This window comes from Coregonus clupeaformis, chromosome 19 (genome assembly GCF_020615455.1).
Source record: "Coregonus clupeaformis isolate EN_2021a chromosome 19, ASM2061545v1, whole genome shotgun sequence".
Taxonomy (NCBI): domain Eukaryota; kingdom Metazoa; phylum Chordata; class Actinopteri; order Salmoniformes; family Salmonidae; genus Coregonus; species Coregonus clupeaformis.
In genome coordinates, this window is record NC_059210.1 from 14,858,372 (window position 1) to 14,885,334 (window position 26,963).

Here is a 26,963-nt window from a genome sequence, read left to right on the forward strand (position 1 = left end):
TAGCAAAATGAAGAACACCACCGTGTTCGTGAGAGTATCCCCTTTCCATAGAGTGGTCATGGGCTTTTGTAGGTCAAACCATTCGGAAGCTACAGACGTTTTTGTGAGAAGACCGATTATCGGGATGTCTCACGGTTTGACAAACACCGTTCTAGCTTTGCCACCTTTCACCGCTGATGAGGAGGTGTGACATCAGTGTTTATGATGCAAAAAAACAGATATATCTAGTTTAAAGCTGACAGATTTTAATGGGTTATTAAAAATTATTTTACTTCGATTTACGTACCTGTACATCAATCGACTTAAAATAAATGAGTTCCCAAACATTTAGATGATTTCTTTTTTCATTTTCTCTTTTTAAATCTTCATTCATCTCATTCTTCATTTGTCTACACTCGTTTTTTGCTGTTACGGCTAAAGAAGATAGAATCTGAAAGACACAGCAGACAAATTACAGAGGATTTGAACTGAACCCTGCAAATGCTTGGAAGACAGCTATACTCACAGGAAAACCACCAAAACTCACATGTGATTCACTCATTCCTGACCATGGACAGATCAATCCACATCCTCGCTGTTATTGCTGTGGAAAGCAAATGTAATCTTTGGTCAAATGGCTCGTTGGTCTAGGGGTATGATTCTTGCTTCGGTGTGAGAGGTCCTGGGTTCAAATCCCGGACGAGCCCTTAGGTTGTTTCTTTAACCAGCTGAGCTTGGCATATGATACTTGCTTAGGGTGCGAGAGGTTCCCGGTAAACCAGTACCCGTTACCTTCAAACACTTCCAGTAACACTTTTGAGAATATAGGGCAAAATGGAGAACCTTTTGACAATGGGGTCACATTAGTTTGTAGCTCAAACGGTTCAGACACTACAAACAGAAGTTGGCACATAGATGGAACCGATTTCAGACAAGTCCCCTGATAGTTGTGGAGGTCGTATAGCAAAATGAAGAACACCACCGTGTTCGTGAGAGTATCCCCTTTCCATAGAGTGGTCATAGGCTTTTGTAGGTCAAACCATTCGGAAGCTACAGACGTTTTTGTGAGAAGACCGATTATCGGGATGTCTCACGGTTTGACAAACACCGTTCTAGCTTTGCCACCTTTCACCGCTGATGAGGAGGTGTGACATCAGTGTTTATGATGCAAAAAAACAGATATTTCTAGTTTAAAGCTGACAGATTTTAATGGGGTTATTAAAAATTATTTTACTTCGATTTACGTACCTGTACATCAATCGACTTAAAATAAATGAGTTCCCAAACATTTAGATGATTTCTTTTTTCATTTTCTCTTTTTAAATCTTCATTCATCTCATTCTTCATTTGTCTACACTCGTTTTTTGCTGTTACGGCTAAAGAAGATAGAATCTGAAAGACACAGCAGACAAATTACAGAGGATTTGAACTGAACCCTGCAAATACTTGGAAGACAGCTATACTCACAGGAAAACCACCAAAACTCACATGTGATTCACTCATTCCTGACCATGGACAGATCAATCCACATCCTCGCTGTTATTGCTGTGGAAAGCAAATGTAATCTTCGGTCAAATGGCTCGTTGGTCTAGGGGTATGATTCTCGCTTCGGGTGTGAGAGGTCCCGGGTTCAAATCCCGGACGAGCCCTTAGGTTGTTTCTTTAACCAGCTGAGCTTGGCATATGATTCTTGCTTAGGGTGCGAGAGGTTCCCGGTAAACCAGTACCCGTTACCTTCAAACACTTCCAGTAACACTTTTGAGAATATAGGGCAAAATGGAGAACCTTTTGACAATGGGGTCACATTAGTTTGTAGCTCAAACGGTTCAGACACTACAAACAGAAGTTGGCACATAGATGGAACCGATTTCAGACAAGTCCCCTGATAGTTGTGGAGGTCGTATAGCAAAATGAAGAACACCACCGTGTTCGTGAGAGTATCCCCTTTCCATAGAGTGGTCATAGGCTTTTGTAGGTCAAACCATTCGGAAGCTACAGACGTTTTTGTGAGAAGACCGATTATCGGGATGTCTCACGGTTTGACAAACACCGTTCTAGCTTTGCCACCTTTCACCGCTGATGAGGAGGTGTGACATCAGTGTTTATGATGCAAAAAAACAGATATATCTAGTTTAAAGCTGACAGATTTTAATGGGGTTATTAAAAAAGATTTTTTCTTTGATTTACGTACCTGTACATCAATCGACTTAAAATAAATGAGTTCCCAAACATTTAGATGATTTCTTTTTTCATTTTCTCTTTTTAAATCTTCATTCATCTCATTCTTCATTTGTCTACACTCGTTTTTTTGCTGTTACGGCTAAAGAAGATAGAATCTGAAAGACACAGCAGACAAATTACAGAGGATTTGAACTGAACCCTGCAAATGCTTGGAAGACAGCTATACTCACAGGAAAACCACCAAAACTCACATGTGATTCACTCATTCCTGACCATGGACAGATCAATCCACATCCTCGCTGTTATTGCTGTGGAAAGCAAATGTAATCTTTGGTCAAATGGCTCGTTGGTCTAGGGGTATGATTCTCGCTTCGGGTGTGAGAGGTCCCGGGTTCAAATCCCGGACGAGCCCTTAGGTTGTTTCTTTAACCAGCTGAGCTTGGCATATGATTCTTGCTTAGGGTGCGAGAGGTTCCCGGTAAACCAGTACCCGTTACCTTCAAACATTTCCAGTAACACTTTTGAGAATATAGGGCAAAATGGAGAACCTTTTGACAATGGGGTCACATTAGTTTGTAGCTCAAACGGTTCAGACACTACAAACAGAAGTTGGCACATAGATGGAACCGATTTCAGACAAGTCCCCTGATAGTTGTGGAGGTCGTATAGCAAAATGAAGAACACCACCGTGTTCGTGAGAGTATCCCCTTTCCATAGAGTGGTCATAGGCTTTTGTAGGTCAAACCATTCGGAAGCTACAGACGTTTTTGTGAGAAGACCGATTATCGGGATGTCTCACGGTTTGACAAACACCGTTCTAGCTTTGCCACCTTTCACCGCTGATGAGGAGGTGTGACATCAGTGTTTATGATGCAAAAAAACAGATATTTCTAGTTTAAAGCTGACAGATTTTAATGGGGTTATTAAAAATTATTTTACTTCGATTTACGTACCTGTACATCAATCGACTTAAAATAAATGAGTTCCCAAACATTTAGATGATTTCTTTTTTCATTTTCTCTTTTTAAATATTCATTCATCTCATTCTTCATTTGTCTACACTCGTTTTTTTGCTGTTACGGCTAAAGAAGATAGAATCTGAAAGACACAGCAGACAAATTACAGAGGATTTGAACTGAACCCTGCAAATGCTTGGAAGACAGCTATACTCACAGGAAAACCACCAAAACTCACATGTGATTCACTCATTCCTGACCATGGACAGATCAATCCACATCCTCGCTGTTATTGCTGTGGAAAGCAAATGTAATCTTTGGTCAAATGGCTCGTTGGTCTAGGGGTATGATTCTCGCTTCGGGTGTGAGAGGTCCCGGGTTCAAATCCCGGACGAGCCCTTAGGTTGTTTCTTTAACCAGCTGAGCTTGGCATATGATTCTTGCTTAGGGTGCGAGAGGTTCCCGGTAAACCAGTACCCGTTACCTTCAAACACTTCCAGTAACACTTTTGAGAATATAGGGCAAAATGGAGAACCTTTTGACAATGGGGTCACATTAGTTTGTAGCTCAAACGGTTCAGACACTACAAACAGAAGTTGGCACATAGATGGAACCGATTTCAGACAAGTCCCCTGATAGTTGTGGAGGTCGTATAGCAAAATGAAGAACACCACCGTGTTCGTGAGAGTATCCCCTTTCCATAGAGTGGTCATAGGCTTTTGTAGGTCAAACCATTCGGAAGCTACAGACGTTTTTGTGAGAAGACCGATTATCGGGATGTCTCACGGTTTGACAAACACCGTTCTAGCTTTGCCACCTTTCACCGCTGATGAGGAGGTGTGACATCAGTGTTTATGATGCAAAAAAACAGATATATCTAGTTTAAAGCTGACAGATTTTAATGGGGTTATTAAAAATTTATTTTACTTCGATTTACGTACCTGTACATCAATCGACTTAAAATAAATGAGTTCCCAAACATTTAGATGATTTCTTTTTTCATTTTCTCTTTTTAAATCTTCATTCATCTCATTCTTCATTTGTCTACACTCGTTTTTTGCTGTTACGGCTAAAGAAGATAGAATCTGAAAGACACAGCAGACAAATTACAGAGGATTTGAACTGAACCCTGCAAATACTTGGAAGACAGCTATACTCACAGGAAAACCACCAAAACTCACATGTGATTCACTCATTCCTGACCATGGACAGATCAATCCACATCCTCGCTGTTATTGCTGTGGAAAGCAAATGTAATCTTTGGTCAAATGGCTCGTTGGTCTAGGGGTATGATTCTCGCTTCGGGTGTGAGAGGTCCCGGGTTCAAATCCCGGACGAGCCCTTAGGTTGTTTCTTTAACCAGCTGAGCTTGGCATATGATTCTTGCTTAGGGTGCGAGAGGTTCCCGGTAAACCAGTACCCGTTACCTTCAAACACTTCCAGTAACACTTTTGAGAATATAGGGCAAAATGGAGAACCTTTTGACAATGGGGTCACATTAGTTTGTAGCTCAAACGGTTCAGACACTACAAACAGAAGTTGGCACATAGATGGAACCGATTTCAGACAAGTCCCCTGATAGTTGTGGAGGTCGTATAGCAAAATGAAGAACACCACCGTGTTCGTGAGAGTATCCCCTTTCCATAGAGTGGTCATAGGCTTTTGTAGGTCAAACCATTCGGAAGCTACAGACGTTTTTGTGAGAAGACCGATTATCGGGATGTCTCACGGTTTGACAAACACCGTTCTAGCTTTGCCACCTTTCACCGCTGATGAGGAGGTGTGACATCAGTGTTTATGATGCAAAAAAACAGATATCTCTAGTTTAAAGCTGACAGATTTTAATGGGGTTATTAAAAAGTTATTTTACTTCGATTTACGTACCTGTACATCAATCGACTTAAAATAAATGAGTTCCCAAACATTTAGATGATTTCTTTTTTCATTTTCTCTTTTTAAATCTTCATTCATCTCATTCTTCATTTGTCTACACTCGTTTTTTGCTGTTACGGCTAAAGAAGATAGAATCTGAAAGACACAGCAGACAAATTACAGAGGATTTGAACTGAACCCTGCAAATGCTTGGAAGACAGCTATACTCACAGGAAAACCACCAAAACTCACATGTGATTCACTCATTCCTGACCATGGACAGATCAATCCACATCCTCGCTGTTATTGCTGTGGAAAGCAAATGTAATCTTTGGTCAAATGGCTCGTTGGTCTAGGGGTATGATTCTTGCTTCGGGTGTGAGAGGTCCCGGGTTCAAATCCCGGACGAGCCCTTAGGTTGTTTCTTTAACCAGCTGAGCTTGGCATATGATACTTGCTTAGGGTGCGAGAGGTTCCCGGTAAACCAGTACCCGTTACCTTCAAACACTTCCAGTAACACTTTTGAGAATATAGGGCAAAATGGAGAACCTTTTGACAATGGGGTCACATTAGTTTGTAGCTCAAACGGTTCAGACACTACAAACAGAAGTTGGCACATAGATGGAACCGATTTCAGACAAGTCCCCTGATAGTTGTGGAGGTCGTATAGCAAAATGAAGAACACCACCGTGTTCGTGAGAGTATCCCCTTTCCATAGAGTGGTCATAGGCTTTTGTAGGTCAAACCATTCGGAAGCTACAGACGTTTTTGTGAGAAGACCGATTATCGGGATGTCTCACGGTTTGACAAACACCGTTCTAGCTTTGCCACCTTTCACCGCTGATGAGGAGGTGTGACATCAGTGTTTATGATGCAAAAAAACAGATATTTCTAGTTTAAAGCTGACAGATTTTAATGGGGTTATTAAAAATTATTTTACTTCGATTTACGTACCTGTACATCAATCGACTTAAAATAAATGAGTTCCCAAACATTTAGATGATTTCTTTTTTCATTTTCTCTTTTTAAATATTCATTCATCTCATTCTTCATTTGTCTACACTCGTTTTTTTGCTGTTACGGCTAAAGAAGATAGAATCTGAAAGACACAGCAGACAAATTACAGAGGATTTGAACTGAACCCTGCAAATGCTTGGAAGACAGCTATACTCACAGGAAAACCACCAAAACTCACATGTGATTCACTCATTCCTGACCATGGACAGATCAATCCACATCCTCGCTGTTATTGCTGTGGAAAGCAAATGTAATCTTTGGTCAAATGGCTCGTTGGTCTAGGGGTATGATTCTCGCTTCGGGTGTGAGAGGTCCCGGGTTCAAATCCCGGACGAGCCCTTAGGTTGTTTCTTTAACCAGCTGAGCTTGGCATATGATTCTTGCTTAGGGTGCGAGAGGTTCCCGGTAAACCAGTACCCGTTACCTTCAAACACTTCCAGTAACACTTTTGAGAATATAGGGCAAAATGGAGAACCTTTTGACAATGGGGTCACATTAGTTTGTAGCTCAAACGGTTCAGACACTACAAACAGAAGTTGGCACATAGATGGAACCGATTTCAGACAAGTCCCCTGATAGTTGTGGAGGTCGTATAGCAAAATGAAGAACACCACCGTGTTCGTGAGAGTATCCCCTTTCCATAGAGTGGTCATAGGCTTTTGTAGGTCAAACCATTCGGAAGCTACAGACGTTTTTGTGAGAAGACCGATTATCGGGATGTCTCACGGTTTGACAAACACCGTTCTAGCTTTGCCACCTTTCACCGCTGATGAGGAGGTGTGACATCAGTGTTTATGATGCAAAAAAACAGATATCTCTAGTTTAAAGCTGACAGATTTTAATGGGGTTATTAAAAAGTTATTTTACTTCGATTTACGTACCTGTACATCAATCGACTTAAAATAAATGAGTTCCCAAACATTTAGATGATTTCTTTTTTCATTTTCTCTTTTTAAATCTTCATTCATCTCATTCTTCATTTGTCTACACTCGTTTTTTGCTGTTACGGCTAAAGAAGATAGAATCTGAAAGACACAGCAGACAAATTACAGAGGATTTGAACTGAACCCTGCAAATGCTTGGAAGACAGCTATACTCACAGGAAAACCACCAAAACTCACATGTGATTCACTCATTCCTGACCATGGACAGATCAATCCACATCCTCGCTGTTATTGCTGTGGAAAGCAAATGTAATCTTTGGTCAAATGGCTCGTTGGTCTAGGGGTATGATTCTTGCTTCGGGTGTGAGAGGTCCCGGGTTCAAATCCCGGACGAGCCCTTAGGTTGTTTCTTTAACCAGCTGAGCTTGGCATATGATACTTGCTTAGGGTGCGAGAGGTTCCCGGTAAACCAGTACCCGTTACCTTCAAACACTTCCAGTAACACTTTTGAGAATATAGGGCAAAATGGAGAACCTTTTGACAATGGGGTCACATTAGTTTGTAGCTCAAACGGTTCAGACACTACAAACAGAAGTTGGCACATAGATGGAACCGATTTCAGACAAGTCCCCTGATAGTTGTGGAGGTCGTATAGCAAAATGAAGAACACCACCGTGTTCGTGAGAGTATCCCCTTTCCATAGAGTGGTCATAGGCTTTTGTAGGTCAAACCATTCGGAAGCTACAGACGTTTTTGTGAGAAGACCGATTATCGGGATGTCTCACGGTTTGACAAACACCGTTCTAGCTTTGCCACCTTTCACCGCTGATGAGGAGGTGTGACATCAGCGTTTATGATGCAAAAAAACAGATATCTCTAGTTTAAAGCTGACAGATTTTAATGGGGTTATTAAAAATTTATTTTACTTCGATTTACGTACCTGTACATCAATCGACTTAAAATAAATGAGTTCCCAAACATTTAGATGATTTCTTTTTTCATTTTCTCTTTTTAAATCTTCATTCATCTCATTCTTCATTTGTCTACACTCGTTTTTTGCTGTTACGGCTAAAGAAGATAGAATCTGAAAGACACAGCAGACAAATTACAGAGGATTTGAACTGAACCCTGCAAATACTTGGAAGACAGCTATACTCACAGGAAAACCACCAAAACTCACATGTGATTCACTCATTCCTGACCATGGACAGATCAATCCACATCCTCGCTGTTATTGCTGTGGAAAGCAAATGTAATCTTTGGTCAAATGGCTCGTTGGTCTAGGGGTATGATTCTCGCTTCGGGTGTGAGAGGTCCCGGGTTCAAATCCCGGACGAGCCCTTAGGTTGTTTCTTTAACCAGCTGAGCTTGGCATATGATTCTTGCTTAGGGTGCGAGAGGTTCCCGGTAAACCAGTACCCGTTACCTTCAAACACTTCCAGTAACACTTTTGAGAATATAGGGCAAAATGGAGAACCTTTTGACAATGGGGTCACATTAGTTTGTAGCTCAAACGGTTCAGACACTACAAACAGAAGTTGGCACATAGATGGAACCGATTTCAGACAAGTCCCCTGATAGTTGTGGAGGTCGTATAGCAAAATGAAGAACACCACCGTGTTCGTGAGAGTATCCCCTTTCCATAGAGTGGTCATAGGCTTTTGTAGGTCAAACCATTCGGAAGCTACAGACGTTTTTGTGAGAAGACCGATTATCGGGATGTCTCACGGTTTGACAAACACCGTTCTAGCTTTGCCACCTTTCACCGCTGATGAGGAGGTGTGACATCAGCGTTTATGATGCAAAAAAACAGATATCTCTAGTTTAAAGCTGACAGATTTTAATGGGGTTATTAAAAATTTATTTTACTTCGATTTACGTACCTGTACATCAATCGACTTAAAATAAATGAGTTCCCAAACATTTAGATGATTTCTTTTTTCATTTTCTCTTTTTAAATCTTCATTCATCTCATTCTTCATTTGTCTACACTCGTTTTTTGCTGTTACGGCTAAAGAAGATAGAATCTGAAAGACACAGCAGACAAATTACAGAGGATTTGAACTGAACCCTGCAAATGCTTGGAAGACAGCTATACTCACAGGAAAACCACCAAAACTCACATGTGATTCACTCATTCCTGACCATGGACAGATCAATCCACATCCTCGCTGTTATTGCTGTGGAAAGCAAATGTAATCTTCGGTCAAATGGCTCGTTGGTCTAGGGGTATGATTCTTGCTTCGGGTGTGAGAGGTCCCGGGTTCAAATCCCGGACGAGCCCTTAGGTTGTTTCTTTAACCAGCTGAGCTTGGCATATGATTCTTGCTTAGGGTGCGAGAGGTTCCCGGTAAACCAGTACCCGTTACCTTCAAACATTTCCAGTAACACTTTTGAGAATATAGGGCAAAATGGAGAACCTTTTGACAATGGGGTCACATTAGTTTGTAGCTCAAACGGTTCAGACACTACAAACAGAAGTTGGCACATAGATGGAACCGATTTCAGACAAGTCCCCTGATAGTTGTGGAGGTCGTATAGCAAAATGAAGAACACCACCGTGTTCGTGAGAGTATCCCCTTTCCATAGAGTGGTCATAGGCTTTTGTAGGTCAAACCATTCGGAAGCTACAGACGTTTTTGTGAGAAGACCGATTATCGGGATGTCTCACGGTTTGACAAACACCGTTCTAGCTTTGCCACCTTTCACCGCTGATGAGGAGGTGTGACATCAGCGTTTATGATGCAAAAAAACAGATATCTCTAGTTTAAAGCTGACAGATTTTAATGGGGTTATTAAAAATTATTTTACTTCGATTTACGTACCTGTACATCAATCGACTTAAAATAAATGAGTTCCCAAACATTTAGATGATTTCTTTTTTCATTTTCTCTTTTTAAATCTTCATTCATCTCATTCTTCATTTGTCTACACTCGTTTTTTGCTGTTACGGCTAAAGAAGATAGAATCTGAAAGACACAGCAGACAAATTACAGAGGATTTGAACTGAACCCTGCAAATACTTGGAAGACAGCTATACTCACAGGAAAACCACCAAAACTCACATGTGATTCACTCATTCCTGACCATGGACAGATCAATCCACATCCTCGCTGTTATTGCTGTGGAAAGCAAATGTAATCTTTGGTCAAATGGCTCGTTGGTCTAGGGGTATGATTCTCGCTTCGGGTGTGAGAGGTCCCGGGTTCAAATCCCGGACGAGCCCTTAGGTTGTTTCTTTAACCAGCTGAGCTTGGCATATGATTCTTGCTTAGGGTGCGAGAGGTTCCCGGTAAACCAGTACCCGTTACCTTCAAACACTTCCAGTAACACTTTTGAGAATATAGGGCAAAATGGAGAACCTTTTGACAATGGGGTCACATTAGTTTGTAGCTCAAACGGTTCAGACACTACAAACAGAAGTTGGCACATAGATGGAACCGATTTCAGACAAGTCCCCTGATAGTTGTGGAGGTCGTATAGCAAAATGAAGAACACCACCGTGTTCGTGAGAGTATCCCCTTTCCATAGAGTGGTCATAGGCTTTTGTAGGTCAAACCATTCGGAAGCTACAGACGTTTTTGTGAGAAGACCGATTATCGGGATGTCTCACGGTTTGACAAACACCGTTCTAGCTTTGCCACCTTTCACCGCTGATGAGGAGGTGTGACATCAGCGTTTATGATGCAAAAAAACAGATATTTCTAGTTTAAAGCTGACAGATTTTAATGGGGTTATTAAAAATTATTTTACTTCGATTTACGTACCTGTACATCAATCGACTTAAAATAAATGAGTTCCCAAACATTTAGATGATTTCTTTTTTCATTTTCTCTTTTTAAATATTCATTCATCTCATTCTTCATTTGTCTACACTCGTTTTTTTGCTGTTACGGCTAAAGAAGATAGAATCTGAAAGACACAGCAGACAAATTACAGAGGATTTGAACTGAACCCTGCAAATGCTTGGAAGACAGCTATACTCACAGGAAAACCACCAAAACTCACATGTGATTCACTCATTCCTGACCATGGACAGATCAATCCACATCCTCGCTGTTATTGCTGTGGAAAGCAAATGTAATCTTCAGTCAAATGGCTCGTTGGTCTAGGGGTATGATTCTTGCTTCGGGTGTGAGAGGTCCCGGGTTCAAATCCCGGACGAGCCCTTAGGTTGTTTCTTTAACCAGCTGAGCTTGGCATATGATTCTTGCTTAGGGTGCGAGAGGTTCCCGGTAAACCAGTACCCGTTACCTTCAAACACTTCCAGTAACACTTTTGAGAATATAGGGCAAAATGGAGAACCTTTTGACAATGGGGTCACATTAGTTTGTAGCTCAAACGGTTCAGACACTACAAACAGAAGTTGGCACATAGATGGAACCGATTTCAGACAAGTCCCCTGATAGTTGTGGAGGTCGTATAGCAAAATGAAGAACACCACCGTGTTCGTGAGAGTATCCCCTTTCCATAGAGTGGTCATAGGCTTTTGTAGGTCAAACCATTCGGAAGCTACAGACGTTTTTGTGAGAAGACCGATTATCGGGATGTCTCACGGTTTGACAAACACCGTTCTAGCTTTGCCACCTTTCACCGCTGATGAGGAGGTGTGACATCAGTGTTTATGATGCAAAAAAACAGATATATCTAGTTTAAAGCTGACAGATTTTAATGGGTTATTAAAAATTATTTTACTTCGATTTACGTACCTGTACATCAATCGACTTAAAATAAATGAGTTCCCAAACATTTAGATGATTTCTTTTTTCATTTTCTCTTTTTAAATATTCATTCATCTCATTCTTCATTTGTCTACACTCGTTTTTTTGCTGTTACGGCTAAAGAAGATAGAATCTGAAAGACACAGCAGACAAATTACAGAGGATTTGAACTGAACCCTGCAAATGCTTGGAAGACAGCTATACTCACAGGAAAACCACCAAAACTCACATGTGATTCACTCATTCCTGACCATGGACAGATCAATCCACATCCTCGCTGTTATTGCTGTGGAAAGCAAATGTAATCTTCAGTCAAATGGCTCGTTGGTCTAGGGGTATGATTCTCGCTTCGGGTGTGAGAGGTCCCGGGTTCAAATCCCGGACGAGCCCTTAGGTTGTTTCTTTAACCAGCTGAGCTTGGCATATGATTCTTGCTTAGGGTGCGAGAGGTTCCCGGTAAACCAGTACCCGTTACCTTCAAACATTTCCAGTAACACTTTTGAGAATATAGGGCAAAATGGAGAACCTTTTGACAATGGGGTCACATTAGTTTGTAGCTCAAACGGTTCAGACACTACAAACAGAAGTTGGCACATAGATGGAACCGATTTCAGACAAGTCCCCTGATAGTTGTGGAGGTCGTATAGCAAAATGAAGAACACCACCGTGTTCGTGAGAGTATCCCCTTTCCATAGAGTGGTCATAGGCTTTTGTAGGTCAAACCATTCGGAAGCTACAGACGTTTTTGTGAGAAGACCGATTATCGGGATGTCTCACGGTTTGACAAACACCGTTCTAGCTTTGCCACCTTTCACCGCTGATGAGGAGGTGTGACATCAGTGTTTATGATGCAAAAAAACAGATATATCTAGTTTAAAGCTGACAGATTTTAATGGGGTTATTAAAAATTTATTTTACTTCGATTTACGTACCTGTACATCAATCGACTTAAAATAAATGAGTTCCCAAACATTTAGATGATTTCTTTTTTCATTTTCTCTTTTTAAATATTCATTCATCTCATTCTTCATTTGTCTACACTCGTTTTTTTGCTGTTACGGCTAAAGAAGATAGAATCTGAAAGACACAGCAGACAAATTACAGAGGATTTGAACTGAACCCTGCAAATACTTGGAAGACAGCTATACTCACAGGAAAACCACCAAAACTCACATGTGATTCACTCATTCCTGACCATGGACAGATCAATCCACATCCTCGCTGTTATTGCTGTGGAAAGCAAATGTAATCTTTGGTCAAATGGCTCGTTGGTCTAGGGGTATGATTCTCGCTTCGGGTGTGAGAGGTCCCGGGTTCAAATCCCGGACGAGCCCTTAGGTTGTTTCTTTAACCAGCTGAGCTTGGCATATGATTCTTGCTTAGGGTGCGAGAGGTTCCCGGTAAACCAGTACCCGTTACCTTCAAACACTTCCAGTAACACTTTTGAGAATATAGGGCAAAATGGAGAACCTTTTGACAATGGGGTCACATTAGTTTGTAGCTCAAACGGTTCAGACACTACAAACAGAAGTTGGCACATAGATGGAACCGATTTCAGACAAGTCCCCTGATAGTTGTGGAGGTCGTATAGCAAAATGAAGAACACCACCGTGTTCGTGAGAGTATCCCCTTTCCATAGAGTGGTCATAGGCTTTTGTAGGTCAAACCATTCGGAAGCTACAGACGTTTTTGTGAGAAGACCGATTATCGGGATGTCTCACGGTTTGACAAACACCGTTCTAGCTTTGCCACCTTTCACCGCTGATGAGGAGGTGTGACATCAGCGTTTATGATGCAAAAAAACAGATATCTCTAGTTTAAAGCTGACAGATTTTAATGGGGTTATTAAAAATGATTTTACTTCGATTTACGTACCTGTACATCAATCGACTTAAAATAAATGAGTTCCCAAACATTTAGATGATTTCTTTTTTCATTTTCTCTTTTTAAATCTTCATTCATCTCATTCTTCATTTGTCTACACTCGTTTTTTGCTGTTACGGCTAAAGAAGATAGAATCTGAAAGACACAGCAGACAAATTACAGAGGATTTGAACTGAACCCTGCAAATACTTGGAAGACAGCTATACTCACAGGAAAACCACCAAAACTCACATGTGATTCACTCATTCCTGACCATGGACAGATCAATCCACATCCTCGCTGTTATTGCTGTGGAAAGCAAATGTAATCTTCAGTCAAATGGCTCGTTGGTCTAGGGGTATGATTCTCGCTTCGGGTGTGAGAGGTCCCGGGTTCAAATCCCGGACGAGCCCTTAGGTTGTTTCTTTAACCAGCTGAGCTTGGCATATGATTCTTGCTTAGGGTGCGAGAGGTTCCCGGTAAACCAGTACCCGTTACCTTCAAACATTTCCAGTAACACTTTTGAGAATATAGGGCAAAATGGAGAACCTTTTGACAATGGGGTCACATTAGTTTGTAGCTCAAACGGTTCAGACACTACAAACAGAAGTTGGCACATAGATGGAACCGATTTCAGACAAGTCCCCTGATAGTTGTGGAGGTCGTATAGCAAAATGAAGAACACCACCGTGTTCGTGAGAGTATCCCCTTTCCATAGAGTGGTCATAGGCTTTTGTAGGTCAAACCATTCGGAAGCTACAGACGTTTTTGTGAGAAGACCGATTATCGGGATGTCTCACGGTTTGACAAACACCGTTCTAGCTTTGCCACCTTTCACCGCTGATGAGGAGGTGTGACATCAGCGTTTATGATGCAAAAAAACAGATATTTCTAGTTTAAAGCTGACAGATTTTAATGGGGTTATTAAAAATTATTTTACTTCGATTTACGTACCTGTACATCAATCGACTTAAAATAAATGAGTTCCCAAACATTTAGATGATTTCTTTTTTCATTTTCTCTTTTTAAATATTCATTCATCTCATTCTTCATTTGTCTACACTCGTTTTTTTGCTGTTACGGCTAAAGAAGATAGAATCTGAAAGACACAGCAGACAAATTACAGAGGATTTGAACTGAACCCTGCAAATACTTGGAAGACAGCTATACTCACAGGAAAACCACCAAAACTCACATGTGATTCACTCATTCCTGACCATGGACAGATCAATCCACATCCTCGCTGTTATTGCTGTGGAAAGCAAATGTAATCTTTGGTCAAATGGCTCGTTGGTCTAGGGGTATGATTCTCGCTTCGGGTGTGAATGGTCCCGGGTTCAAATCCCGGACGAGCCCTTAGGTTGTTTCTTTAACCAGCTGAGCTTAGCATATGATTCTTGCTTAGGGTGCGAGAGGTTCCCGGTAAACCAGTACCCGTTACCTTCAAACATTTCCAGTAACACTTTTGAGAATATAGGGCAAAATGGAGAACCTTTTGACAATGGGGTCACATTAGTTTGTAGCTCAAACGGTTCAGACACTACAAACAGAAGTTGGCACATAGATGGAACCGATTTCAGACAAGTCCCCTGATAGTTGTGGAGGTCGTATAGCAAAATGAAGAACACCACCGTGTTCGTGAGAGTATCCCCTTTCCATAGAGTGGTCATAGGCTTTTGTAGGTCAAACCATTCGGAAGCTACAGACGTTTTTGTGAGAAGACCGATTATCGGGATGTCTCACGGTTTGACAAACACCGTTCTAGCTTTGCCACCTTTCACCGCTGATGAGGAGGTGTGACATCAGTGTTTATGATGCAAAAAAACAGATATATCTAGTTTAAAGCTGACAGATTTTAATGGGGTTATTAAAAATTTATTTTACTTCGATTTACGTACCTGTACATCAATCGACTTAAAATAAATGAGTTCCCAAACATTTAGATGATTTCTTTTTTCATTTTCTCTTTTTAAATCTTCATTCATCTCATTCTTCATTTGTCTACACTCGTTTTTTGCTGTTACGGCTAAAGAAGATAGAATCTGAAAGACACAGCAGACAAATTACAGAGGATTTGAACTGAACCCTGCAAATGCTTGGAAGACAGCTATACTCACAGGAAAACCACCAAAACTCACATGTGATTCACTCATTCCTGACCATGGACAGATCAATCCACATCCTCGCTGTTATTGCTGTGGAAAGCAAATGTAATCTCCAAGTCTAATGGCTCGTTGGTCTAGGGGTATGATTCTCGCTTTGGGTGTGAGAGGTCCCGGGTTCAAATCCCGGACGAGCCCTTAGGTTGTTTCTTTAACCAGCTGAGCTTGGCATATGATTCTTGCTTAGGGTGCGAGAGGTTCCCGGTAAACCAGTACCCGTTACCTTCAAACATTTCCAGTAACACTTTTGAGAATATAGGGCAAAATGGAGAACCTTTTGACAATGGGGTCACATTAGTTTGTAGCTCAAACGGTTCAGACACTACAAACAGAAGTTGGCACATAGATGGAACCGATTTCAGACAAGTCCCCTGATAGTTGTGGAGGTCGTATAGCAAAATGAAGAACACCACCATGTTCGTGAGAGTATCCCCTTTCCATAGAGTGGTCATAGGCTTTTGTAGGTCAAACCATTCGGAAGCTACAGACGTTTTTGTGAGAAGACCGATTATCGGGATGTCTCACGGTTTGACAAACACCGTTCTAGCTTTGCCACCTTTCACCGCTGATGAGGAGGTGTGACATCAGCGTTTATGATGCAAAAAAACAGATATATCTAGTTTAAAGCTGACAGATTTTAATGGGTTATTAAAAATTATTTTACTTCGATTTACGTACCTGTACATCAATCGACTTAAAATAAATGAGTTCCCAAACATTTAGATGATTTCTTTTTTCATTTTCTCTTTTTAAATCTTCATTCATCTCATTCTTCATTTGTCTACACTCGTTTTTTTGCTGTTACGGCTAAAGAAGATAGAATCTGAAAGACACAGCAGACAAATTACAGAGGATTTGAACTGAACCCTGCAAATACTTGGAAGACAGCTATACTCACAGGAAAACCACCAAAACTCACATGTGATTCACTCATTCCTGACCATGGACAGATCAATCCACATCCTCGCTGTTATTGCTGTGGAAAGCAAATGTAATCTTTGGTCAAATGGCTCGTTGGTCTAGGGGTATGATTCTCGCTTCGGGTGTGAGAGGTCCCTGGGTTCAAATCCCGGACGAGCCCTTAGGTTGTTTCTTTAACCAGCTGAGCTTGGCATATGATACTTGCTTAGGGTGCGAGAGGTTCCCGGTAAACCAGTACCCGTTACCTTCAAACACTTCCAGTAACACTTTTGAGAATATAGGGCAAAATGGAGAACCTTTTGACAATGGGGTCACATTAGTTTGTAGCTCAAACGGTTCAGACACTACAAACAGAAGTTGGCACATAGATGGAACCGATTTCAGACAAGTCCCCTGATAGTTGTGGAGGTCGTATAGCAAAATGAAGAACACCACCGTGTTCGTGAGAGTATCCCCTTTCCATAGAGTGGTCATAGGCTTTTGTAGGTCAAACCATTCGGAAGCTACAGACGTTTTTGTGAGAAGACCGATTATCGGGATGTCTCACGGTTTGACAAACACCGTTCTAGCTTTGCCACCTTTCACCGCTGATGAGGAGGTGTGACATCAGCGTTTATGATGCAAAAAAACAGATATTTCTAGTTTAAAGCTGACAGATTTTAATGGGGTTATTAAAAATTATTTTACTTCGATTTACGTACCTGTACATCAATCGACTTAAAATAAATGAGTTCCCAAACATTTAGATGATTTCTTTTTTCATTTTCTCTTTTTAAATATTCATTCATCTCATTCTTCATTTGTCTACACTCGTTTTTTTGCTGTTACGGCTAAAGAAGATAGAATCTGAAAGACACAGCAGACAAATTACAGAGGATTTGAACTGAACCCTGCAAATACTTGGAAGACAGCTATACTCACAGGAAAACCACCAAAACTCACATGTGATTCACTCATTCCTGACCATGGACAGATCAATCCACATCCTCGCTGTTATTGCTGTGGAAAGCAAATGTAATCTTTGGTCAAGTGGCTTGTTGGTCTAGGGGTATGATTCTCGCTTCGTGTGTGAGAGGTCCCGGGTTCAAATCCCGGACGAGCCCTTAGTTTGTTTCTTTAACCAGCTGAGCTTGGCATATGATTCTTGCTTAGGGTGCGAGAGGTTCCCGGTAAACCAGTACCCGTTACCTTCAAACATTTCCAGTAACACTTTTGAGAATATAGGGCAAAATTGAGAACCTTTTGACAATGGGGTCACATTAGTTTGTAGCTCAAACGGTTCAGACACTACAAACAGAAGTTGGCACATAGATGGAACCGATTTCAGACAAGTCCCCTGATAGTTGTGGAGGTCGTATAGCAAAATGAAGAACACCACCGTGTTCGTGAGAGTATCCCCTTTCCATAGAGTGGTCATAGGCTTTTGTAGGTCAAACCATTCGGAAGCTACAGACGTTTTTGTGAGAAGACCGATTATCGGGATGTCTCACGGTTTGACAAACACCGTTCTAGCTTTGCCACCTTTCACCGCTGATGAGGAGGTGTGACATCAGCGTTTATGATGCAAAAAAACAGATATCTCTAGTTTAAAGCTGACAGATTTTAATGGGGTTATTAAAAATTATTTTACTTCGATTTACGTACCTGTACATCAATCGACTTAAAATAAATGAGTTCCCAAACATTTAGATGATTTCTTTTTTCATTTTCTCTTTTTAAATCTTCATTCATCTCATTCTTCATTTGTCTACACTCGTTTTTTGCTGTTACGGCTAAAGAAGATAGAATCTGAAAGACACAGCAGACAAATTACAGAGGATTTGAACTGAACCCTGCAAATGCTTGGAAGACAGCTATACTCACAGGAAAACCACCAAAACTCACATGTGATTCACTCATTCCTGACCATGGACAGATCAATCCACATCCTCGCTGTTATTGCTGTGGAAAGCAAATGTAATCTTTGGTCAAATGGCTCGTTGGTCTAGGGGTATGATTCTCGCTTCGGGTGTGAGAGGTCCCGGGTTCAAATCCCGGACGAGCCCTTAGGTTGTTTCTTTAACCAGCTGAGCTTGGCATATGATTCTTGCTTAGGGTGCGAGAGGTTCCCGGTAAACCAGTACCCGTTACCTTCAAACACTTCCAGTAACACTTTTGAGAATATAGGGCAAAATGGAGAACCTTTTGACAATGGGGTCACATTAGTTTGTAGCTCAAACGGTTCAGACACTACAAACAGAAGTTGGCACATAGATGGAACCGATTTCAGACAAGTCCCCTGATAGTTGTGGAGGTCGTATAGCAAAATGAAGAACACCACCGTGTTCGTGAGAGTATCCCCTTTCCATAGAGTGGTCATAGGCTTTTGTAGGTCAAACCATTCGGAAGCTACAGACGTTTTTGTGAGAAGACCGATTATCGGGATGTCTCACGGTTTGACAAACACCGTTCTAGCTTTGCCACCTTTCACCGCTGATGAGGAGGTGTGACATCAGCGTTTATGATGCAAAAAAACAGATATCTCTAGTTTAAAGCTGACAGATTTTAATGGGGTTATTAAAAATTATTTTACTTCGATTTACGTACCTGTACATCAATCGACTTAAAATAAATGAGTTCCCAAACATTTAGATGATTTCTTTTTTCATTTTCTCTTTTTAAATCTTCATTCATCTCATTCTTCATTTGTCTACACTCGTTTTTTGCTGTTACGGCTAAAGAAGATAGAATCTGAAAGACACAGCAGACAAATTACAGAGGATTTGAACTGAACCCTGCAAATACTTGGAAGACAGCTATACTCACAGGAAAACCACCAAAACTCACATGTGATTCACTCATTCCTGACCATGGACAGATCAATCCACATCCTCGCTGTTATTGCTGTGGAAAGCAAATGTAATCTTTGGTCAAATGGCTCGTTGGTCTAGGGGTATGATTCTCGCTTCGGGTGTGAGAGGTCCCGGGTTCAAATCCCGGACGAGCCCTTAGGTTGTTTCTTTAACCAGCTGAGCTTGGCATATGATTCTTGCTTAGGGTGCGAGAGGTTCCCGGTAAACCAGTACCCGTTACCTTCAAACACTTCCAGTAACACTTTTGAGAATATAGGGCAAAATGGAGAACCTTTTGACAATGGGGTCACATTAGTTTGTAGCTCAAACGGTTCAGACACTACAAACAGAAGTTGGCACATAGATGGAACCGATTTCAGACAAGTCCCCTGATAGTTGTGGAGGTCGTATAGCAAAATGAAGAACACCACCGTGTTCGTGAGAGTATCCCCTTTCCATAGAGTGGTCATAGGCTTTTGTAGGTCAAACCATTCGGAAGCTACAGACGTTTTTGTGAGAAGACCGATTATCGGGATGTCTCACGGTTTGACAAACACCGTTCTAGCTTTGCCACCTTTCACCGCTGATGAGGAGGTGTGACATCAGCGTTTATGATGCAAAAAAACAGATATCTCTAGTTTAAAGCTGACAGATTTTAATGGGGTTATTAAAAATTATTTTACTTCGATTTACGTACCTGTACATCAATCGACTTAAAATAAATGAGTTCCCAAACATTTAGATGATTTCTTTTTTCATTTTCTCTTTTTAAATCTTCATTCATCTCATTCTTCATTTGTCTACACTCGTTTTTTGCTGTTACGGCTAAAGAAGATAGAATCTGAAAGACACAGCAGACAAATTACAGAGGATTTGAACTGAACCCTGCAAATGCTTGGAAGACAGCTATACTCACAGGAAAACCACCAAAACTCACATGTGATTCACTCATTCCTGACCATGGACAGATCAATCCACATCCTCGCTGTTATTGCTGTGGAAAGCAAATGTAATCTTTGGTCAAATGGCTCGTTGGTCTAGGGGTATGATTCTCGCTTCGGGTGTGAGAGGTCCCGGGTTCAAATCCCGGACGAGCCCTTAGGTTGTTTCTTTAACCAGCTGAGCTTGGCATATGATTCTTGCTTAGGGTGCGAGAGGTTCCCGGTAAACCAGTACCCGTTACCTTCAAACATTTCCAGTAACACTTTTGAGAATATAGGGCAAAATGGAGAACCTTTTGACAATGGGGTCACATTAGTTTGTAGCTCAAACGGTTCAGACACTACAAACAGAAGTTGGCACATAGATGGAACCGATTTCAGACAAGTCCCCTGATAGTTGTGGAGGTCGTATAGCAAAATGAAGAACACCACCGTGTTCGTGAGAGTATCCCCTTTCCATAGAGTGGTCATAGGCTTTTGTAGGTCAAACCATTCGGAAGCTACAGACGTTTTTGTGAGAAGACCGATTATCGGGATGTCTCACGGTTTGACAAACACCGTTCTAGCTTTGCCACCTTTCACCGCTGATGAGGAGGTGTGACATCAGCGTTTATGATGCAAAAAAACAGATATCTCTAGTTTAAAGCTGACAGATTTTAATGGGGTTATTAAAAATTATTTTACTTCGATTTACGTACCTGTACATCAATCGACTTAAAATAAATGAGTTCCCAAACATTTAGATGATTTCTTTTTTCATTTTCTCTTTTTAAATATTCATTCATCTCATTCTTCATTTGTCTACACTCGTTTTTTTGCTGTTACGGCTAAAGAAGATAGAATCTGAAAGACACAGCAGACAAATTACAGAGGATTTGAACTGAACCCTGCAAATGCTTGGAAGACAGCTATACTCACAGGAAAACCACCAAAACTCACATGTGATTCACTCATTCCTGACCATGGACAGATCAATCCACATCCTCGCTGTTATTGCTGTGGAAAGCAAATGTAATCTTTGGTCAAATGGCTCGTTGGTCTAGGGGTATGATTCTCGCTTCGGGTGTGAGAGGTCCCGGGTTCAAATCCCGGACGAGCCCTTAGGTTGTTTCTTTAACCAGCTGAGCTTGGCATATGATTCTTGCTTAGGGTGCGAGAGGTTCCCGGTAAACCAGTACCCGTTACCTTCAAACATTTCCAGTAACACTTTTGAGAATATAGGGCAAAATGGAGAACCTTTTGACAATGGGGTCACATTAGTTTGTAGCTCAAACGGTTCAGACACTACAAACAGAAGTTGGCACATAGATGGAACCGATTTCAGACAAGTCCCCTGATAGTTGTGGAGGTCGTATAGCAAAATGAAGAACACCACCGTGTTCGTGAGAGTATCCCCTTTCCATAGAGTGGTCATGGGCTTTTGTAGGTCAAACCATTCGGAAGCTACAGACGTTTTTGTGAGAAGACCGATTATCGGGATGTCTCACGGTTTGACAAACACCGTTCTAGCTTTGCCACCTTTCACCGCTGATGAGGAGGTGTGACATCAGCGTTTATGATGCAAAAAAACAGATATATCTAGTTTAAAGCTGACAGATTTTAATGGGTTATTAAAAATTATTTTACTTCGATTTACGTACCTGTACATCAATCGACTTAAAATAAATGAGTTCCCAAACATTTAGATGATTTCTTTTTTCATTTTCTCTTTTTAAATCTTCATTCATCTCATTCTTCATTTGTCTACACTCGTTTTTTGCTGTTACGGCTAAAGAAGATAGAATCTGAAAGACACAGCAGACAAATTACAGAGGATTTGAACTGAAACCTGCAAATGCTTGGAAGACAGCTATACTCACAGGAAAACCACCAAAACTCACATGTGATTCACTCATTCCTGACCATGGACAGATCAATCCACATCCTCGCTGTTATTGCTGTGGAAAGCAAATGTAATCTTCGGTCAAATAGCTTGTTGGTCTAGGGGTATGATTCTCGCTTCATGTGTGAGAGGTCCTGGGTTCAAATCCCGGACGAGCCCTTAGTTTGTTTCTTTAACCAGCTGAGCTTGGCATATGATTCTTGCTTAGGGTGCGAGAGGTTCCCGTTAAACCAGTACCCGTTACCTTCAAACATTTCCAGTAACACTTTTGAGAATATAGGGCAAAATGGAGAACCTTTTGACAATGGGGTCACATTAGTTTGTAGCTCAAACGGTTCAGACACTACAAACAGAAGTTGGCACATAGATGGAACCGATTTCAGACAAGTCCCCTGATAGTTGTGGAGGTCGTATAGCAAAATGAAGAACACCACCGTGTTCGTGAGAGTATCCCCTTTCCATAGAGTGGTCATATGCTTTTGTAGGTCAAACCATTCGGAAGCTACAGACGTTTTTGTGAGAAGACCGATTATCGGGATGTCTCACGGTTTGACAAACACCGTTCTAGCTTTGCCACCTTTCACCGCTGATGAGGAGGTGTGACATCAGCGTTTATGATGCAAAAAAACAGATATCTCTAGTTTAAAGCTGACAGATTTTAATGGGGTTATTAAAAATTATTTTACTTCGATTTACGTACCTGTACATCAATCGACTTAAAATAAATGAGTTCCCAAACATTTAGATGATTTCTTTTTTCATTTTCTCTTTTTAAATATTCATTCATCTCATTCTTCATTTGTCTACACTCGTTTTTTTGCTGTTACGGCTAAAGAAGATAGAATCTGAAAGACACAGCAGACAAATTACAGAGGATTTGAACTGAACCCTGCAAATGCTTGGAAGACAGCTATACTCACAGGAAAACCACCAAAACTCACATGTGATTCACTCATTCCTGACCATGGACAGATCAATCCACATCCTCGCTGTTATTGCTGTGGAAAGCAAATGTAATCTTTGGTCAAATGGCTCGTTGGTCTAGGGGTATGATTCTCGCTTCGGGTGTGAGAGGTCCTGGGTTCAAATCCCGGACGAGCCCTTAGGTTGTTTCTTTAACCAGCTGAGCTTGGCATATGATTCTTGCTTAGGGTGCGAGAGGTTCCCGGTAAACCAGTACCCGTTACCTTCAAACATTTCCAGTAACACTTTTGAGAATACAGTAATCCCTCGTTTATCGCGGGGGTTACGTTCCGAAAATGACCCGCGATAAGTGAAATCCGCGAAATAGAAAACTTTTTTTTTTTTACAATTAGCAACTATTACATGTATACAAATACAGTGACTCACGTGTAGGCCGTTTCACTGCTCTTCAGACTGGGCCGCTGCATCCTGACTGCGCTCTGCAGTGTTCTCTTCTTCTGAAGCCCGCGGTGCAGGTGTGTTTGTTCGGGAGAAGAACATAGTGATAGGCAGCTGTTGTCGCTCTTTTTTCTTCTTTGCAAAAAGATCCTTGTACACCGACATGCCACCATCGATTACGTTGGAGAACTGTAACGAACGGCTCATCAAAGGGTCCCATTCCTCAGCTACTCGCTTAAGTTCAGTGGCCATTCGCACCATGGTTGCTAAGCGACCAAGCGTTAGTCCTTCCTCCTCATCTCTCGTGTCCTCTTCTCCCTCTTCTCTTTCATCGTCGCTTTGTGGCTTTGTCATTTCTGCCAGCTCTGCATCGGTCAGCGGCTGTGCGTCTCCATCAATCAGGGCGTTTATGTCATCCGGACTCATGTCATTAAAGCCGTCTCCTCCAATCTGTTTAGCCAGATTCACAGCTGTTTCTACGGCAGAGTGGTGGACCTCGTCAAGCGAGCCTCCGGTTGCGTTTTGATTCCGTAATGGCGAGCAACGGCTGCATAGCTTTTACCTTCCCTTAGCATGTCCAGAAGTTTAACTTTATCTGAGATAGGTAGCATCTTCCGCCGTTTGGGCCCATCCGCAGGTGCTTTTGTCGGTCCAGGCCGTTTCGTCGACATTATGGGTTTAGGAGATGTTCGAAATTACAAGATAATTTGGCCAACTTAATGTAAATTTGCCAAGCTGTTTTATGTACGTACACATAACTGCACGAGACGACAAAATGATAGCACAATTCGTAGCATGTTTTGATACAAGAAGCGGGAGTGAGTTTTTAGCGAATCAGAATGCAGAGCACAATGCACCAAAAAAAAAAAAATGCATTATGAAAATCCGCGAAATAGCGAATCCGCGATAAGTGAACCGCGAAGTGGCGAGGGATCACTGTATAGGGCAAAATGGAGAACCTTTTGACAATGGGGTCACATTAGTTTGTAGCTCAAACGGTTCAGACACTACAAACAGAAGTTGGCACATAGATGGAACCGATTTCAGACAAGTCCCCTGATAGTTGTGGAGGTCGTATAGCAAAATGAAGAACCCCACCGTGTTCGTGAGAGTATCCCCTTTCCATAGAGTGGTCATATGCTTTTGTAGGTCAAACCATTCGGAAGCTACAGACGTTTTTGTGAGAAGACCGATTATCGGGATGTCTCACGGTTTGACAATTACCGTTCTAGCTTTGCCACCTTTCACCGCTGATGAGTAGGTGTGACATCAGCGTTTATGATGCAAAAAAACAGATATCTCTAGTTTAAAGCTGACAGATTTTAATGGGGTTATTAAAAATTATTTTACTTCGATTTACGTACCTGTACATCAATCGACTTAAAATAAATGAGTTCCCAAACATTTAGATGATTTCTTTTTTCATTTTCTCTTTTTAAATCTTCATTTATCTCATTCTTCATTTGTCTACACTCGTTTTTTGCTATTACAGCTAAAGAAGATCGAATCTGAAAGACACAGCAGACAAATTACAGAGGATTTGAACTGAACGCTGGTCAAATGCTTGGAAGACAGCTATATTCACAGGAAAACCACCAACACTCACATGTGATTCACTCATTCCTGACCATGGACAGATCAATCCATATCCTCGCTGTTATTGCTGTGGACAGCAAATGACATGGTTGATCAAATGGCTCGTTGGTCTAGGGGTATGATTCTTGGTTTGGGTGTGAGAGGTCCTGGCTTCAAATTCTGGATGAGCCATTCAGTAGTTTCTTTAACAAGCTGAGCTTGGTGTATGATTCTTGCTTAGGTTGCGAGAGGTTTCCGGTAAACCAGTACCCGTTACCTTCAAACGATTCCAGTGACACTTTTGGGGATTGTAGGGCAAAACAGAGAACATTGTGACAAGTGGGGTCAAAGTAGTTGTTAGCCCAATCTGTTTGGACGCTACAAACAGAAATTGGCACATAGACTGTACCGACTTTAGACAAGTCCTCTGACACTTCTGGGGGTCATATATCAAAACAGAGAACACCATCGTGTCCGTGAGAGTATCCCTTTTCCATAGAGTGGTCATAAGACAATTGTAAGTCAAACCGTTTGGAAACTAAATACATTTATGTGAGAAGATCGATTATCGGGAAGTCTCATGGTTTGACAAACAGCGTTCTAGCTTTGCAACCTTTCACAGCAGAAGCGGAGGTGTGATATCAGCTGTTATGGAGGATTGAGACGCATACGAAACAGATTTTAATGGGGATTTTAATAAACATTTGACTTCAATTCACATACCGGTGCGTCAATCGACTCAAAATAAAATCATTTTGATGTCTTATTTTTTAATTTTCTCTTTTAAAATCTTCATTTATCTCATTTAGCTCTTTCTTCATTTGTCTACACTCATCATTCATTTTTTTGCTGTTATGGCTGAAGAAGACCATATCAGAAAGACGCAGCAGATGAATTTAGACGCGCTTAACTCGGTTAGAAATTCCCTTCTTAAAATAATATTGTGCCTGTCTTTCAGATTTGCCAAGCACACCCCCGCCAGCCACACCACCACTACCCGTGACAGCTTATTCTAATGCAACCTGCACAGGAGATTGCATTTTCATCTTTTACAATGGCTGATAGTCATAGCTACCAGAGATCTTGAAGCAGGGTTATCTGCTCTGCTCTTAACATCAGCCCAGAGAAGTAAATATCTAAATAAATGTGACTGGTCAATTCTGTGAGTCAGGGGCCTCTGATTTCTTAATCCGGCCATGGTTGAGTTTTATTTGTCCTTGTCAGCCACCCCTCTCCATGCCATGCCATTGTTACACCCCTGAAAAAGGGGAGAAATAATCACGAACGTGACGCAGTTATGTTTCCTCACTGACAAATTTAGTGTAATGATAAAAAGACCGCGATTTCCCCAGGAAGTTGGGTGGAGACCAGAGCAATCGATCTCAGGCTCATAGATTAAGAGCATTTAGTAGATCACAGATGAACACTTTTACCCTTAAATTAGGCACCACAAAATAAAGTAGTCAATATAACATTTACACATTCCTCTTACAATATTAACCCTTTGACTCTTGACGGATTTTAAACACATTTATGCATTTTATCAATCTCTATGAACTAGTACTGGATGCATAATCTTTTTAACCTTAGATATTTTAAGATCCTTACATACCATGAACTTACTAATACTTTTTAGTGTATAACAGGCTATGAATATGTCCTTTAACCTGTCACACTCTCCCCGACAAAATAAATGTTGTCCCAACATTACCAACATTATCTTCTTAAACAGTCTATAAGCACTGGACGTAGAAAATCCTCTTCTGTAAGCTAGTCCTTGAGCAGAGGTCAAAGTTCACAGTTCAAATAGAACCAA

The 26,963-nt window shown here is 41.2% G+C and overlaps 23 non-coding genes across 23 annotated transcripts; all 23 read left to right on the forward strand.

The window, feature by feature from the left end:
* Nucleotides 1-1,556: 1,556 nt before the first annotated feature.
* Nucleotides 1,557-1,628, forward strand: trnap-cgg. The gene has a single exon. It is a non-coding gene; the product is annotated as a tRNA-Pro (tRNA).
* Nucleotides 1,629-2,500: 872 nt separating this feature from the next.
* trnap-cgg lies at nt 2,501-2,572 on the forward strand. The gene has a single exon. It is a non-coding gene; the product is annotated as a tRNA-Pro (tRNA).
* Nucleotides 2,573-3,443: 871 nt separating this feature from the next.
* trnap-cgg lies at nt 3,444-3,515 on the forward strand. The gene has a single exon. It is a non-coding gene; the product is annotated as a tRNA-Pro (tRNA).
* Nucleotides 3,516-4,386: 871 nt separating this feature from the next.
* Nucleotides 4,387-4,458, forward strand: trnap-ugg. Its single transcript has one exon. It is a non-coding gene; the product is annotated as a tRNA-Pro (tRNA).
* An 871-nt stretch (nt 4,459-5,329) lies between these two features.
* Nucleotides 5,330-5,401, forward strand: trnap-cgg. Its single transcript has one exon. It is a non-coding gene; the product is annotated as a tRNA-Pro (tRNA).
* Nucleotides 5,402-6,272: 871 nt separating this feature from the next.
* trnap-cgg lies at nt 6,273-6,344 on the forward strand. The gene has a single exon. It is a non-coding gene; the product is annotated as a tRNA-Pro (tRNA).
* Nucleotides 6,345-7,215: 871 nt separating this feature from the next.
* Nucleotides 7,216-7,287, forward strand: trnap-cgg. The gene has a single exon. It is a non-coding gene; the product is annotated as a tRNA-Pro (tRNA).
* Nucleotides 7,288-8,158: 871 nt separating this feature from the next.
* Nucleotides 8,159-8,230, forward strand: trnap-cgg. Its single transcript has one exon. It is a non-coding gene; the product is annotated as a tRNA-Pro (tRNA).
* Nucleotides 8,231-9,101: 871 nt separating this feature from the next.
* trnap-cgg lies at nt 9,102-9,173 on the forward strand. The gene has a single exon. It is a non-coding gene; the product is annotated as a tRNA-Pro (tRNA).
* An 870-nt stretch (nt 9,174-10,043) lies between these two features.
* Nucleotides 10,044-10,115, forward strand: trnap-cgg. Its single transcript has one exon. It is a non-coding gene; the product is annotated as a tRNA-Pro (tRNA).
* An 871-nt stretch (nt 10,116-10,986) lies between these two features.
* trnap-agg lies at nt 10,987-11,058 on the forward strand. The gene has a single exon. It is a non-coding gene; the product is annotated as a tRNA-Pro (tRNA).
* Nucleotides 11,059-11,928: 870 nt separating this feature from the next.
* trnap-ugg lies at nt 11,929-12,000 on the forward strand. The gene has a single exon. It is a non-coding gene; the product is annotated as a tRNA-Pro (tRNA).
* Nucleotides 12,001-12,872: 872 nt separating this feature from the next.
* Nucleotides 12,873-12,944, forward strand: trnap-cgg. The gene has a single exon. It is a non-coding gene; the product is annotated as a tRNA-Pro (tRNA).
* Nucleotides 12,945-13,814: 870 nt separating this feature from the next.
* On the forward strand, nt 13,815-13,886 carry trnap-cgg. The gene has a single exon. It is a non-coding gene; the product is annotated as a tRNA-Pro (tRNA).
* An 871-nt stretch (nt 13,887-14,757) lies between these two features.
* Nucleotides 14,758-14,829, forward strand: trnap-agg. The gene has a single exon. It is a non-coding gene; the product is annotated as a tRNA-Pro (tRNA).
* An 872-nt stretch (nt 14,830-15,701) lies between these two features.
* On the forward strand, nt 15,702-15,773 carry trnap-cgg. Its single transcript has one exon. It is a non-coding gene; the product is annotated as a tRNA-Pro (tRNA).
* Nucleotides 15,774-16,643: 870 nt separating this feature from the next.
* Nucleotides 16,644-16,716, forward strand: trnap-cgg. Its single transcript has one exon. It is a non-coding gene; the product is annotated as a tRNA-Pro (tRNA).
* Nucleotides 16,717-17,587: 871 nt separating this feature from the next.
* On the forward strand, nt 17,588-17,659 carry trnat-cgu. The gene has a single exon. It is a non-coding gene; the product is annotated as a tRNA-Thr (tRNA).
* An 870-nt stretch (nt 17,660-18,529) lies between these two features.
* On the forward strand, nt 18,530-18,601 carry trnap-cgg. The gene has a single exon. It is a non-coding gene; the product is annotated as a tRNA-Pro (tRNA).
* Nucleotides 18,602-19,471: 870 nt separating this feature from the next.
* Nucleotides 19,472-19,543, forward strand: trnap-cgg. The gene has a single exon. It is a non-coding gene; the product is annotated as a tRNA-Pro (tRNA).
* An 870-nt stretch (nt 19,544-20,413) lies between these two features.
* Nucleotides 20,414-20,485, forward strand: trnap-cgg. Its single transcript has one exon. It is a non-coding gene; the product is annotated as a tRNA-Pro (tRNA).
* An 871-nt stretch (nt 20,486-21,356) lies between these two features.
* Nucleotides 21,357-21,428, forward strand: trnap-cgg. Its single transcript has one exon. It is a non-coding gene; the product is annotated as a tRNA-Pro (tRNA).
* Nucleotides 21,429-23,240: 1,812 nt separating this feature from the next.
* On the forward strand, nt 23,241-23,312 carry trnap-cgg. The gene has a single exon. It is a non-coding gene; the product is annotated as a tRNA-Pro (tRNA).
* Nucleotides 23,313-26,963: the final 3,651 nt, after the last annotated feature.